Here is a 12,627-nt window from a genome sequence, read left to right as displayed (position 1 = left end):
TTCATGCTATCACTGCGGTCAAGGCGCTATATAAATATAAGTTGTTGTTGTGCTGATGTGAAGGCGGTTCGCGAACACTCGGAAACCGTTGGTACTTTCCGCGGAGCCGCGATCCACTGACGTCACGCGACGGCGCATTGGGAGCCGAGGTCGCTCGGTCACTTCCGCCGCCTGCTCTCGGACGCCGAGATCGCTCGGCCACTTCCGCCGCCTGCTCTCGGACGCCGAGATCGCTTGGCCACTTCTGCCACCTGCTCTCGGTGCGGCGCCGAGGCCGATCGGCTATTTCCGCCACCCGCTCTCGGTGCAGCGCCGAGGCCGCTCGGCTATTTCCGCCACCCGCTCTCGGTGCAGCGCCGAGGCGCTGCGTTCACTGAGGGGCCCGTGTGGCGACTGACTGACAGGAGTGAGCGCCCCTGGAGCTTCCACCCCGGGAACGAAGAGAGGTGAGCGGGAGAGGTGAGGGAAGAGTCGTATCCCGGCCGGTCCGCTGCTTTAGGACTGCACAGCCTGAGGCCTACATTGCCTCGGTGACACAGTAAGCCAGAGGCCGCGGTCACTGCCAACGACCTGTAGGTGGGAAACGAGCCCGGAGTAGAGTGCAAGGCCCCCCCCACCACAACCCGCTCCTTCACCAGCCCGAGCCGGGGTGTCGAGTAGGAGCTCCCTGCTGTGGGAGTAGGGCAGATGGAGACTGGGAGAAGGAGACTCCGTGGTGGAGGCCCATTCTAGGCTGCAGTTTGTCCCTGTTAGGGGGAGACTGCAGGAACTCCAATCCCAGGCTCTGTCACCTCACACCAAAATAAACAGGCCTCCCTGCTCGCACACTGAAGAGTATGTGGAATCCCTCACCCTGCACCAGCAACTGCTCCAGACACGCACTCTCTGCCTTCCACTTTCAAATACATATATTTTGAGTTTTTATATAAAAACGCTATATATAGAATTTCTGTTTAAAAAGTCTACATATTTAAAATGGTATCTAAATTATATCTCTGGAGTGTCTGCAAAATATATGCTGAACCTTTATAAAGTTTTGTTCAGGCTATAATTTGAGTATCACATCCAGTTCTGATCATCACACTTTAGGAAGGATCTGAAGGTCCTTGAGAGGGTGCATAGGAGATTTGCCAAATGATTCCAGGGATTTTAGCTTTAACGTTAGGTTTTGTTCTCTTTGGAGCAAAGGAGGTTGAGGGGAGATTTAATAGAGGTGTACAAATTTAGGACCGGTTTGGTTAAGGTAGACAAGGAAACACTACTGAGGACGAGGAAGAACATTTTTACAGTGAATGATAGTGACCTGAAATTCTCTGCCAAGAGGCCAGTGGCAATGGTGAAGATGTGATTTTAAAAGGAAATTGGATACCCATTTGTAGGAATATTGGGATAGAGAGGTGTGATGGGACTGACTGGATTGCTCGACAGAGAGATGGCAAGAATTATGGTATTCTGTGCTGTAAATGACTTTGTATAGTTGAAGGTCTCTATAAAATACATATGGGGATTCTCTATGCGATGTGGTCTATGGGAGCAGTAAAGCATCTGTCTACGTATCAATTTGGGGTCTCTAAAACAATCAAGGGAGGCTAGAGGTGAGAGAAACATGAGAGAAAGGGGAATCAAGAGATGTTGAAAGGCTGAGATGAAGCAGATGGAATGGGAGGAGACCCAAATGGAATATAAACACCAGCACAGACTAGTTGGTCTGGATGTCCTGATATTCTATGCAATGTATTATTCCTCACAAACTACATTGAATCAACTTATGATAGAATTTATTGCACAGGAGGAGGCCATTGAAGCAAGCTGCTTACAAAGATTTAGCCAATGGTTGATTAATTCTGTAATGGACCCTTTCCCTACTGCACCTTCCCCATACTCTCCCAGATAACAATGCAGTATTTCTCCTTTTCATTCATTATCAAATGTCCGTTCACAATTACTGTTGCATCTGCTTCCACCAATATGTCAGGTGCACATTCCAGATCATTGCTCCATTATCATCTCTCTTGGAGGAATGCAGATTGGAGAGATTTTTAGAAATTCTTTCTCTGGATGTGGGTGTTGCTGGCTTAGCCTGCATTTATTTCCCATCCGTAATTGCCCTTGAGAAGGTGCAGGTGCGTTGTCTGCTTTAATACTGGAGTCCATGTGTGCACATCACCCAAAGTGCTGTTAGGAAGGGAGTTCTCAGATATTGTCCTAGTGACAATAAAGGAACGGCAATACAGTTGCAAGTCAGGGTGGTGTATGGTTTTGTTGCCTTCTTTACCTTGGGGTGAACCACAAGCTGTTTCTTATATCGACCAAATGACCACACAACCAATATGTTAGCTCAAAAACACAGTTTATTAATAACACAAGACTTGTATCTCTATGCAATAACACACGCGGCTCCATACTAAATTACACCTAATAACTAAGATGACCTTTACGTAAATTCAAGCCACCGGCACTGCGCGAGATAAGGCCTTTATCTGGGTCCGTGTGGTCAGTTTGGAAGTTGTTCGGTTTGTCTCAGCTGGGCTCCTCTTTCAGGAATGGTCGCGGGTCCTTGAACTTGGTTGTTCTGCTGCAGTTGGTCGCACACAGGCCGGTCCCAAAAGAGGCAGATCTCTAGTGCGCAGGGCTTTTTATCCTTCACCTCTTTCGTGCCCTTTTGGGCGGTCCTTACTCCTGGTCCAATGGATCGATAGGGTTTCGATCACCCTCATCGATCTCAGCCAATTAGGGGGTGGATACCCCGATAGCTGGGTGGGTCCTAGCTATCATTGTCCCAGGCACATAGGCCTTTCCAAATAAGGGGGGGTGGCGCTGGTTAGTCTGCTACTGTTGTAACTCCTTGATTCAAACTCTATTGTCCTGGGGGAAATGTTGATCGACTCTTAATGGATACAAGTTTCAGGCAAGACTGGTTTCTTTGCACAATACACAGAGGCTGTGTACCTGTCTGTGTCCCAAATTGACCACAATTCCCATGGTCCTTTGCAGGTGGCCATTTTACATGGCTACATTCCGTTCTCTTGATCCTGAATGCAAAGCGTGGTGGATCACAGTCTTGATCCCGTAGTCTACCTTATCAAGCCGGCACTGGTCAGTCAGTTCAGGTCCTACTCTATCCTAAATGTATTGTACAATTTTACCTAATTCATTAATATTACATACATTCATTAAAACATTTCACTACTGATAGCTATTTCATTCCTAAAATCGGATCCATATAAAACATTTTAACTTAAATTAACATATAAAACAGTTGGTTTCTAACTAACCTTCCTAAACTACACTCATGCTGCTGGTTTTGCCTAAAGAACTTATCTATAACACAAAATCTATAAAACTTATACAGCAGCACCCCATTCTTTCGTCTTATCACATTTCATCGGTACAGAGGTATAAAGGGTCCATTTAGCAGCGGTTATCACATTTGTAAGTTGTACATTCTTAGTAGAGTTCTATTGGATTTCAAAGAGGGGGGCGCGAACTGTGTATATAGGGGGCTGGGAAGCTTGTGCCTTCCATTTATAGAGATTGAATGTGAGGATTACACTATAGATTACTGCAATCAGGAGGAGGGTTTCTGTTATGAATGAGAGTGGGTTCCATTTTGCAATGCCTTCCCACCAGGTGGGCTTTCAGTCTCTATCTCTATCAGTTGTGTGGTATCCTGACTGGAGGTGGTCTGTGGGGTGGCGTCGCTCGGGGATGGCTTAAGTCCTACTCCAATTGTGTGTATCTGCCCAAAGCAGTAAAGGGTGTAGTAAACTATTCCAGAGAGCATGATGTGAAACATGGGGTGCGTGTGGGCCGCTGCGGGAGAAGAATGGGTGGGATCCCCGGAGGTGGGGGTTAGTGCCGTTACTCCACTACCCGAGCGTGAGTGACCGGTTTATTTTGGGGCCCGCAGGTAAGGCTGTGATTCCCTACCGGGGTGACCGGGATGAACGGAAAGAATTTGTTGCCATATTGTAGTGCCTTCAACTGCCATTGGTCAGTAGACCGTGTCTAACGGTACAATCAGAAGAGTAATAATGACTATAACTGAGTGTCGGGCCGACATAGATTAAAACCATGTGTTGGAGAGAAGAGGAGGTTAAAACAAGAAGACGGGCAGGCTCCATCAGAAATTTGGATACCTTAATTCTTAGGCACTGTCCGTTTCTCATCATCTGGACACCTCAAATATTTGCGTGCATCAGTTCCGTTAAATAATTTCCCAGAAGAGGCTCATCGCTTAAATCATCATCTTCTCCTGGTTGCCAGACTCGTGTCTGCAGATTCCGGGCGGTAGCCGCGTAGGCCTGTGGGTGGTCCGATTCGTCATGTCTTAGCAACCTGTAAGAATTGTCACGGTGCCAAAAGGGAGTATCGGGGTTGTCGTGTGGTGGTGTGTAGCCGGGAACTGGTGTACTGGAAGTGGAAGCAACATTGTCGGGAGTGGGCGTAGGAAGAATCGTTGGGCGGAGACGGTCGTACAAGGGGTCGAGAAAATCCAAGGCATTGTTCCGGGGGCTAGGGTAGCTGATGGTGGGGAGGTCGTTAGGGATGGTAGTCAAATCCGGGAGGCTCTCACCAGAGTCAAGTACAAGGTTGAACCTGTGAGTATGGGAGGAGTTGAGGGGAGAGTGTTGTCCTTGGGGGGGGGGGGGGGGGGGGGGGGGTTGGAGCGGGCATCGGGCTGAATCATCAGTGGGCAGAGCGCCATCCTCTCCCATTACCAAGGCTAAGTGGTGGGCGTGGCTACGTTGTGACCTGTAGAGTTTGAGTTGGTTGATGTGGAACCAACCAGTCTTATCGTTGGGGTATGCTATCTTGTACACAGAGGGGCTTACTTTGTCAGAGATGGAGTAGGGGCATGCAAATTTAGGGGCTAGGAAGGAGCTGGTGTTGTACAATGAGATGATAACTTGCGGGCCGACTATACTCTATGGGGTGAACATTTTTGTCAAAGCTGCCTTTACTTTGCTTTTTCCTCGCGCCTAGTCGGACAGCAGCAGCTTGTTGTGCCGCTTTAATGTTTTCTGTGACCTGTTGGACTGCTTTTTGTGGGTGAGCGTGGTTACTGCGGGGTTTGCCAAATCGAGCCCTAATAAATATTCAATGCCTTTCATGGGTCTCCCTGTCATAAGGGTGTGGGGGGGTGAAACCGGAAACTGTGTTCCTGATAATCATGAGAGCAAAAGGTAGGACCGTGTCCCAAGTGGAATTGTTCTGCTGGACCGTCTTCCTGCTGGTCGTTTATAAAGTGCGGTTCATGCGCTCTACTATGCCGCTGAACTGTGGGTGGTTGGACTGGGGGTGGTAGGCTATGTGGAAGTTTTGTTTGATACCGAAAATGGTCATAACATTTTGCATTACTCTGCGGTGAAGTGGGAACCTTGATCTGACTCAATGCTGCGTGGAAGACCCCAGCGCATAAATATCTGTTGGGTCAAAATTTTAGCGGTGACCTTTGCCATGTTTGAACGTGTGGGGAATGCTTTGACCCATTTTGTAAATGTGTCGATGACGACTAGCATGTACTTGAAACCATTTCTGCGGTGGGGGGGGGGGGGGGGGGGGGGCAGGCAATGTAATCAATTTGCAGATTTGTCCAGGGGCCTTCTACAGGTCGGGTGTGTCTTAATTGCCCCTTCTTTGCATAATGTTCCGGGCGCAAATGAGGCAATTGTCTACGTAATGTGTGACATCGCTTTTTAATTCGGGCCACCAGCACAAGGGTCTTAAATGGGCAATGGTTATGTCTATTCCCTGATGTCCGTGTCCTTCATGGAATTGGTAGATGAACTGGTTTCTGTCCTGGGTGGGGACCACGTAAATTCCGTCCTTTAACACTTTCCGTCCTGTATTGTGAGAGTGTCCTTCCATTTTCATAGGGGTCTGGGGTTGTGCCGTTCAGTATCTGTTTCAGGGAGTCGTCTGTTTTCTGTGCCTGAGATAAATCCTCAATATTGGTTTGGGAGACCTGGATTGAATATATCTGTTCACACTTGGGCGGGGGTTTGCCATAAGTGACCAGTGCGTGATCCAGCGCCTTGAAATTCCCCGGGTGGTGGTGGGGTGTGGGGTGTGGGGGGGGGGGGGGGGGGGGTGTTGGGATGGCTCTTTACTTTAATGATGCCGTATGTGCGGCCAGTGGCTTTCTTAAGAATATGTTTCAGGAGAGGGGCGAATGGTAGGGGTTTCCCGTCGGCGGATACGAAACCTCGAGATTCCCATAGGGGAAGGAATTCTGTTAGACTGTTGCAAACATGCAAACTATCGGAGTGTATGTCCGTAGGAGTTGGAAAGGAGTCTGGGTGATCAATTACATAAGCTATGGCTGCCAGTTCTGCTGCCTGCGAACCCAAGTGGCCGGGTAATTTTAAAGATACCTCTTCTAGTGGACGTCCCTGTGAGTCCTCCATGTAAATCCCGCATCCTGTGATTCTTACTCCATCCTCAACAGTGGAGGAGCCATCTACATAGATCTTTACTGTGCCCCTGTGTCTTGGGAACTTTGTGTCTCACTGTTTACATGTGGTTGTAGCAATTTGGGAACAAAGGGGCCTGTGGGGTATTTGGCTGCAATTATCTGACATTCGTATGGGGTGCCTGCGTATTGTAAATTGTCTGCTAAGAACGAGTGGGTCTTGGGGCATTTCATAGGAATAACCCTGCCTTGTAATAAGAGCGTCCAGCGAGCTGCTCTGATCTGGCCATCCTTTAGTTTGCCATCTAACAACAGTTGGGTGGGGGTGTGCTTGGTTAATATCGTGACTGGGTTCAGGCCTGTAATGTAGGCAAACTACTGAACTGCCCAAAATACTGCAAGCAAGTGTCATTCACGGGCAGAATATCCTTGTTCTACTGGGTCTAAAACTCTGTGGCTAATACCCGTCTAATGGTGTCGTCTGTGCTAATTGCCGAAGGGTTAAACCAATAGCCCCCTACTGAGCAAATGCTGTTTTCGTAATCTCCCACTGATAGCGTGGCGGGGGCTCTAGCTGTCTAGGACATTCGCCAGACACACTTGTTTATGGGGTCGAAGGAGAGGTTTTGTGAGTTCGTAAAGTCTATGCCTAGGATGTGTTCTGCAGTCGGGGGTAGGTCTACTAGAACAACGGGGTGGGTAGTGGTTACGTTTCCTATTTGGACAGATATAGGGGCTGTGATGTATCCCTCTTGCATGTGGCCTGTGAATCCACTGAGTGTGATGGTATCTGTGGTGGGCCAGGGTGTTTTTTGGAATAGGTTTGCGGAGTTTAGTGTGGTTCGGGATCCTCCTGTGTCCCAAAGAAAATCAACTGCTTGTCCCCGGACTGTGCCTGTGACTACCGGTCTTCCTACGTTGTCCCAGCGCGTGTCACAGACCCATGTTGAAGACCGGACACCGTCAATCTGAGAAGTTATAAGCGAGGTTGTCTGAACGGGCGTTTACGTTATGCATGGGGCGAGCGTTGCCTTCTAGCTGTCGCGGCTGGCGATCGTGGTCTGGCCTATTGTTTCTGGATGGGGGGTTGGGCTGTTGGGGTCATTGGTGGTGTGGGGGGTTTTGTCTGCAATCGCAGGCAAAATGCCCTACTTGTCCACAAGTGTAACATGGACCTCGTGGTGTGTGGGCTGGGGCTTGTGCTCTGGGGTACTGTTCTCGGGGGAAATGTTCCTCTCTTCTGCCCTCATTTATCCATGCGGGTTCCTGGCTAGTTCTGATTGGGTACATTGTGGCTTCTACTGCTTTCTGGTCCATCTGATCCTGAAGTGACTGTTCCCATGCCCTGGATAGGCGTCTAAGTACCCAAATCTCATTATGCGTGGTATCTGCAGGGTCATAATTCACACAAGCCTTTTTACCTGCTTCAGTGGCATGTGAAACTAATGTACAGGACCATTTAGTGGTATTTTCCTCATCGAGGTGAGCGCGGTCTAAGTTTCCGTATACTGCATTGAAATGTATCCAGAGGCGACCGGCAAAGGTGGTCGGATGTTCCCCCTTTCTTTTGCCTGGCATTTGTTCAAACTCTCTACCGGATCCCCTTTGTTGTATCCGATCGCGTCTAATATTGCGGCCTTCATTTCCTCTAGGCTTCCTTCTCCCATGTTTTGGCGGTTTGGCAAAGCTGACCTTACCGACTGGCTGAGGTTCATTACTATCAATTTAACTTCCTCCCTCTCATCTAATCCGTACATAACCTTTTGTTGGCACACCTCTTCAAAGAAGGGTCTGCGGTGGGCTGAAATGGAGTAATTTTACTGCAAGTGTCCCTTAACTGAGTTACCGAAAGTGGGGTGATGTAGGTGATATCTGGACCTGCCTGATCCCTTATCCTTCTTTCCGTGGTAACTTCATTCATGAGTATCGGGGTAGCTGTGGGGGTTGATGCGACCTGTGCAGCCGGTGCTGCCGGTACCTTTTTGGGATGCGTGGCGTCTGCTTTTGACTTTCCGTTCCTTTAACATACATTTGCGCGCTTTCAATTAACTCTTCCCAGTCTGCCATCTCTTCCTCACCTGTCTCGTCTGTCCGGAAGGCGCACAAAACCATTCTGAACTGAAAGTAACGACTGGAGCTTATCTATCTTCCACTGGCATTTAACATGGTCAACGGTGCTCTGCCTTTGTTCTTTAGTGGACTGGTGGAGCACTCTTTAAGCTGTCTGTAAATCGGCGCATTTCTTTGTTAATTGGGTGACCTAGTGTTCAGTCTCCTCTCTTATCAAGACTGTGCCCTGTGTATCTTGATAGGCCTTGTCGTACTGGGTCTGAAAGCTGCTAAGGTCTACTATGCAAGACTGGTGGGCGCGTTTAACATCGGCGATTTCCTTGTCTAGCGGCTAACTTCTCCCGGAGTTCCTCAATAATGTTCTAACTTTCTTTACTGTTTCCCTCATCCTCTTCTTCTTTCTCTGCTAACTGTCTGCGGAGCGTCCCGATGACCTCCTCGGTGCCTCACAACTGTGCCAAGCAGCACACTATTGCCATTGACTTTCTAAACTTTGCTGCGTTTTTCTTATATATCTCACAAAGATTCTCCCACCAAGTCTGCCCTATCTTTCCTGGACCTGTCTTGGCGTTTGCCAAAGATCCGACCAAAGAGGCCATCCTTTTCCCTTTAAATACTTTCTCAACACATCCTCCCATATGGGGCACTGCTCTGATTTATCAACTACTGGAACTTTGGATTGCTGCTGTGGGTTCATCAACTTCTCTATCATCTGCGCTGCCATCTCTTCTCTACTTAAAGTTTGGAATGGGGGGGGGGGCGGGGGGTGAAAATAAGGAATCGATCGAACAACGGGCCCGGCTTCCGGCTATATTCAGGTTCACAATCCCTCTAGATTCGCATGCAAGTCTGACGAGTTTACCATACCCTTTCCTGTTAGTAATGCATGCGTGCACACTTCCGAAAATCGGTTATTTGGCCGATATGAAACTTACTCTTGTCGTTCGTTCTCTTTCCCCAATTTAATTCGAAGTTGTGGGATGCCTCGGAGTAACAAAGTCACTTCTAATCGAGGTCCCGTCAGAGTCGTCAGTAAATGTTGCTGTCTTTACTTTGGGGTGAACCACAAGCTATTTCTTATATCGACCAAATGACCACACAACCAATATGTTAGCTTAAAAACACAGTTTATTAATAACACAAGACTTGTATCTCTATACAATAACACACATGGCCCCATACTAAACTACACCTAACAACTAAGATGACCTTTACTTAATTTCGAGCGACCGGCACTGTGCGAGATGAGGCCTTTATCCGGGTCCACGTGGTCGGTTTGGAAGTTGTTGGGTTCGTCTCAGCTGGGCTCGCCCTTCAGGAATGGTCGCGAGTCCTTGAACTTGGTTGTTCTGCTGCAGTTGGTTGCACACAGGCCGGTCCCAAAAGAGGCAGATCTCTAGTGCGCAGGGCTTTTTATCCTTCATCTCTTTTGCGCCCTTTTGGGCGGTCCTTACTCCTGGTCCAATGGATCGATAGGGTTTCGATCACCCTCATCAATCTCAGCCAATTAGGGGGTGGATACCTCAATAGCTGGGCGGGTCCTAGCTATCATTGTCCCAGGCACATAGGCCTTTCCAAATAAGGGGGGGTGGCGCTGGTTAGTCTGCTACTGTTGTAACTCCTTGATTCAAACTCTATTGTCCTGGGGGAAATGTTGATCGACTCTCAATGGATACAAGTTTCAGCCAAGACTGGTTTCTTTGCACAATACACAGAGGCTGTGTACCTGTCTGTGTCCCAAATTGACCACAATTCCCATAGTCCTTTGCAGGTGGCCATTTTACATGGCTACAGTTTGGAGGAGAGTTTGCAGATGGTGGAGTTACTAGGTGGTGTGGAGGAGCAAAGTGATTTAGGTTTCTGTGTGCACAAGACGGTAAATGAAATATCAGACATTATCTCAAGGGGCTGGGATACAAAGGGCGGGGCGATGTGATGCTTCAGTTGTACAAAGTGTTGATTCGACCCTATCTGGAGTAACTGCATTCAGTTTTGATACTAAACCTCACGCAAGATGAATTGACTTTGAAAGGGCACAATGCAGATTCATCAGGACATACCAGATTTAACGATTAATTTATCAAGACCATTTATATGAATTTTGCTTGTAAACTCTTGAGGTTAGAAAGTTGAGAGGTGATTGAGATATTTAAAATGATAAAGGAATGCAATACTGGAGATAGCAAAACTATATTTTTCTGGTGTGAGAATCAAATACAAGGGGGCATAATCTTAAAAATGGAGCCTGGTTGTTCAGGTAATGTCAGGAAGCACTTTTTCCAGACAGTGTTGTGGAAATTTGGAACTCTTGGGGATGCGGGGGGTGATCATCTAACATTTTCACAATTGAGATTAATAGATCTTTGTTAGGTATGTGTATCTAGCGGTGTTACATAGGCAGTACAACAGGAAAAGGGCCATTTGGCTGTACAGATATATATTTATGACCCACCTGACGCCATCTTTGCAAAAGCGAATGAAGAAAGAACAAACTTACATTTTTCCAGCACCTTTCACTTACACATTCACTCCTTCCACCACCAGCTGATAGTGGCAGCAGTGTGCACCATCTAAAAGATGCACTGAAGCAGCTTGCCAAGATATCTTCAACAGCACCCCTCACACACGCAACCTCTATCACATGGAAGAACAAAGGCAGCAGACTGATGGAAATACCACCACCTGTAATTTCCCCTCCAAGTGAGACATTATCCTGACTTGAGCTATATCGCTTCACAGCCACTGGGTAAAACGCCTGGAACTTCCTTCTTAACAATTCCTAAAGACTGCAGCAATGTAAGAAGATGGCTCACCACCACCTTCTCAAGGACAATTACAGATGAGCAACAAATGTGAGCTTCGTTAGTGGCAATCGCATCCCATGAACAAAATACAATATGTCCCAAAGCTCTAAGAGCCAATAAAGTAGTTTTGAAGGAAGGAATGTTGTTGTAATGTGGCAAGCAAGATCACACAAACAGCATATGAAATAAAGATAGCATGTTGGTGAGTGCACGATAAGAAGAACCGAGCCCGTATCAAATTCTTTCATTTGTAAGGTTGCATTACCAATAGTGCAGAACTCCTTCAGAACTGCCATTCTGACAATGTAGCACTCCCTCAATACTGCACCTCCAACAATGTTCTCTCAGTATTACCCCTCCAACAGTACAGTGTTCCCTCAGTACTGCCTCTCCGATATTGTAGTGCACCCTCAGTACTGACCCTTCAACATTGCAGCACTTATTCAGTTCAGCCCTTTGACAGTGCAGGTCTTTTTACTGCCCTTCCAACAGCGCAGCACTTCTCAATACTGACCTTCCAACAGTGCAATGTTCCCCAGGCATTGACCTCCTGACAGAATAGGGCTCCCACCGCACCGACCCTCCAATGGCACGACGCAACCTCCACTCCGACAGTGCGGCACTCTCTCCGCACCGACCATCCAATGGCAGCAAGGCGCTCCGGCATGGCACATCATCCGCACCAGCGCGGTGCTCCCTCTGCACCGTCTCTCATGCTCAGTGCTCCTTCTGCACCGTCCCTCCGACAGCGCGGCGCTCCCCCTGCACCGGCGCGATGCTCCCTCTGCACTGGCGTAACACCCCCTCTGCACTGTCCCCCTGGCACGGCACTCCCTCTGCACCGGCGCTCCCTCTGCACCGTCCCTCCGGCGGCCGTGCGGTGCTCCCTCCTCTACACTGTCCCTCTGGCGACGGTGCGGCGCCCCCTCTGTACCATCCCTCCGGCAGCGGTATGGCGCCCCCTCTGTACCGTCCCTCCGGCGGCGGTGCGGCGTTCTGCCTGCAGCGTCCCTCCGGCGGCGGTGCGGCACCCCCTCTGCACCGTCCCTCCGGCGGCGGTGCCCCCTCTGCACCGTCCCTCCAGCGGTGGTGCTGCACTCCCTCGGCACCGCCCCTCCGGCGGCACTGCGCTACCTCTGCACCATCCCTCCGGCAGAACGGCACCCTTCCGCGTCGACCCTCCGACAGTGCTCCCTCTGCCAGCACTCCCTCCGGCGCTCCCTCTGCCAGCACTCCCTCCGGCGCACCCTCCCGCACTGACCTTCCGATTGCACGGCGCACTCTCCTGCTGTTCAAGAGATCTGCTGTTGAGCAAGGGCTGTTGCTTTGAAGCTGTAA

General features: G+C 49.0%; 1 protein-coding gene across 3 annotated transcripts in view; it reads left to right on the top strand.

Moving 5' to 3' along the window:
- The first annotated feature begins 273 nt into the window (after positions 1-273).
- Positions 274-12,627, top strand: part of phrf1 (PHD and ring finger domains 1) — a 202,877-nt gene continuing 190,523 nt past the window's right edge. The window contains exon 1 of one of the 3 annotated variants that reach the window (XM_072466131.1): positions 274-446. The gene's annotated coding sequence lies outside the window, so the exon portion shown is untranslated. Of the gene's footprint in view, positions 460-518; positions 539-12,627 lie in introns of those variants that run through there. The other 2 variants (XM_072466132.1, XM_072466133.1) reach the window with 2 other exon arrangements.

This window comes from Scyliorhinus torazame, chromosome 10 (assembly GCF_047496885.1).
Source record: "Scyliorhinus torazame isolate Kashiwa2021f chromosome 10, sScyTor2.1, whole genome shotgun sequence".
Lineage (NCBI taxonomy): Eukaryota > Metazoa > Chordata > Chondrichthyes > Carcharhiniformes > Scyliorhinidae > Scyliorhinus > Scyliorhinus torazame.
This window is presented reverse-complemented; position numbering and strand designations above follow the sequence as displayed.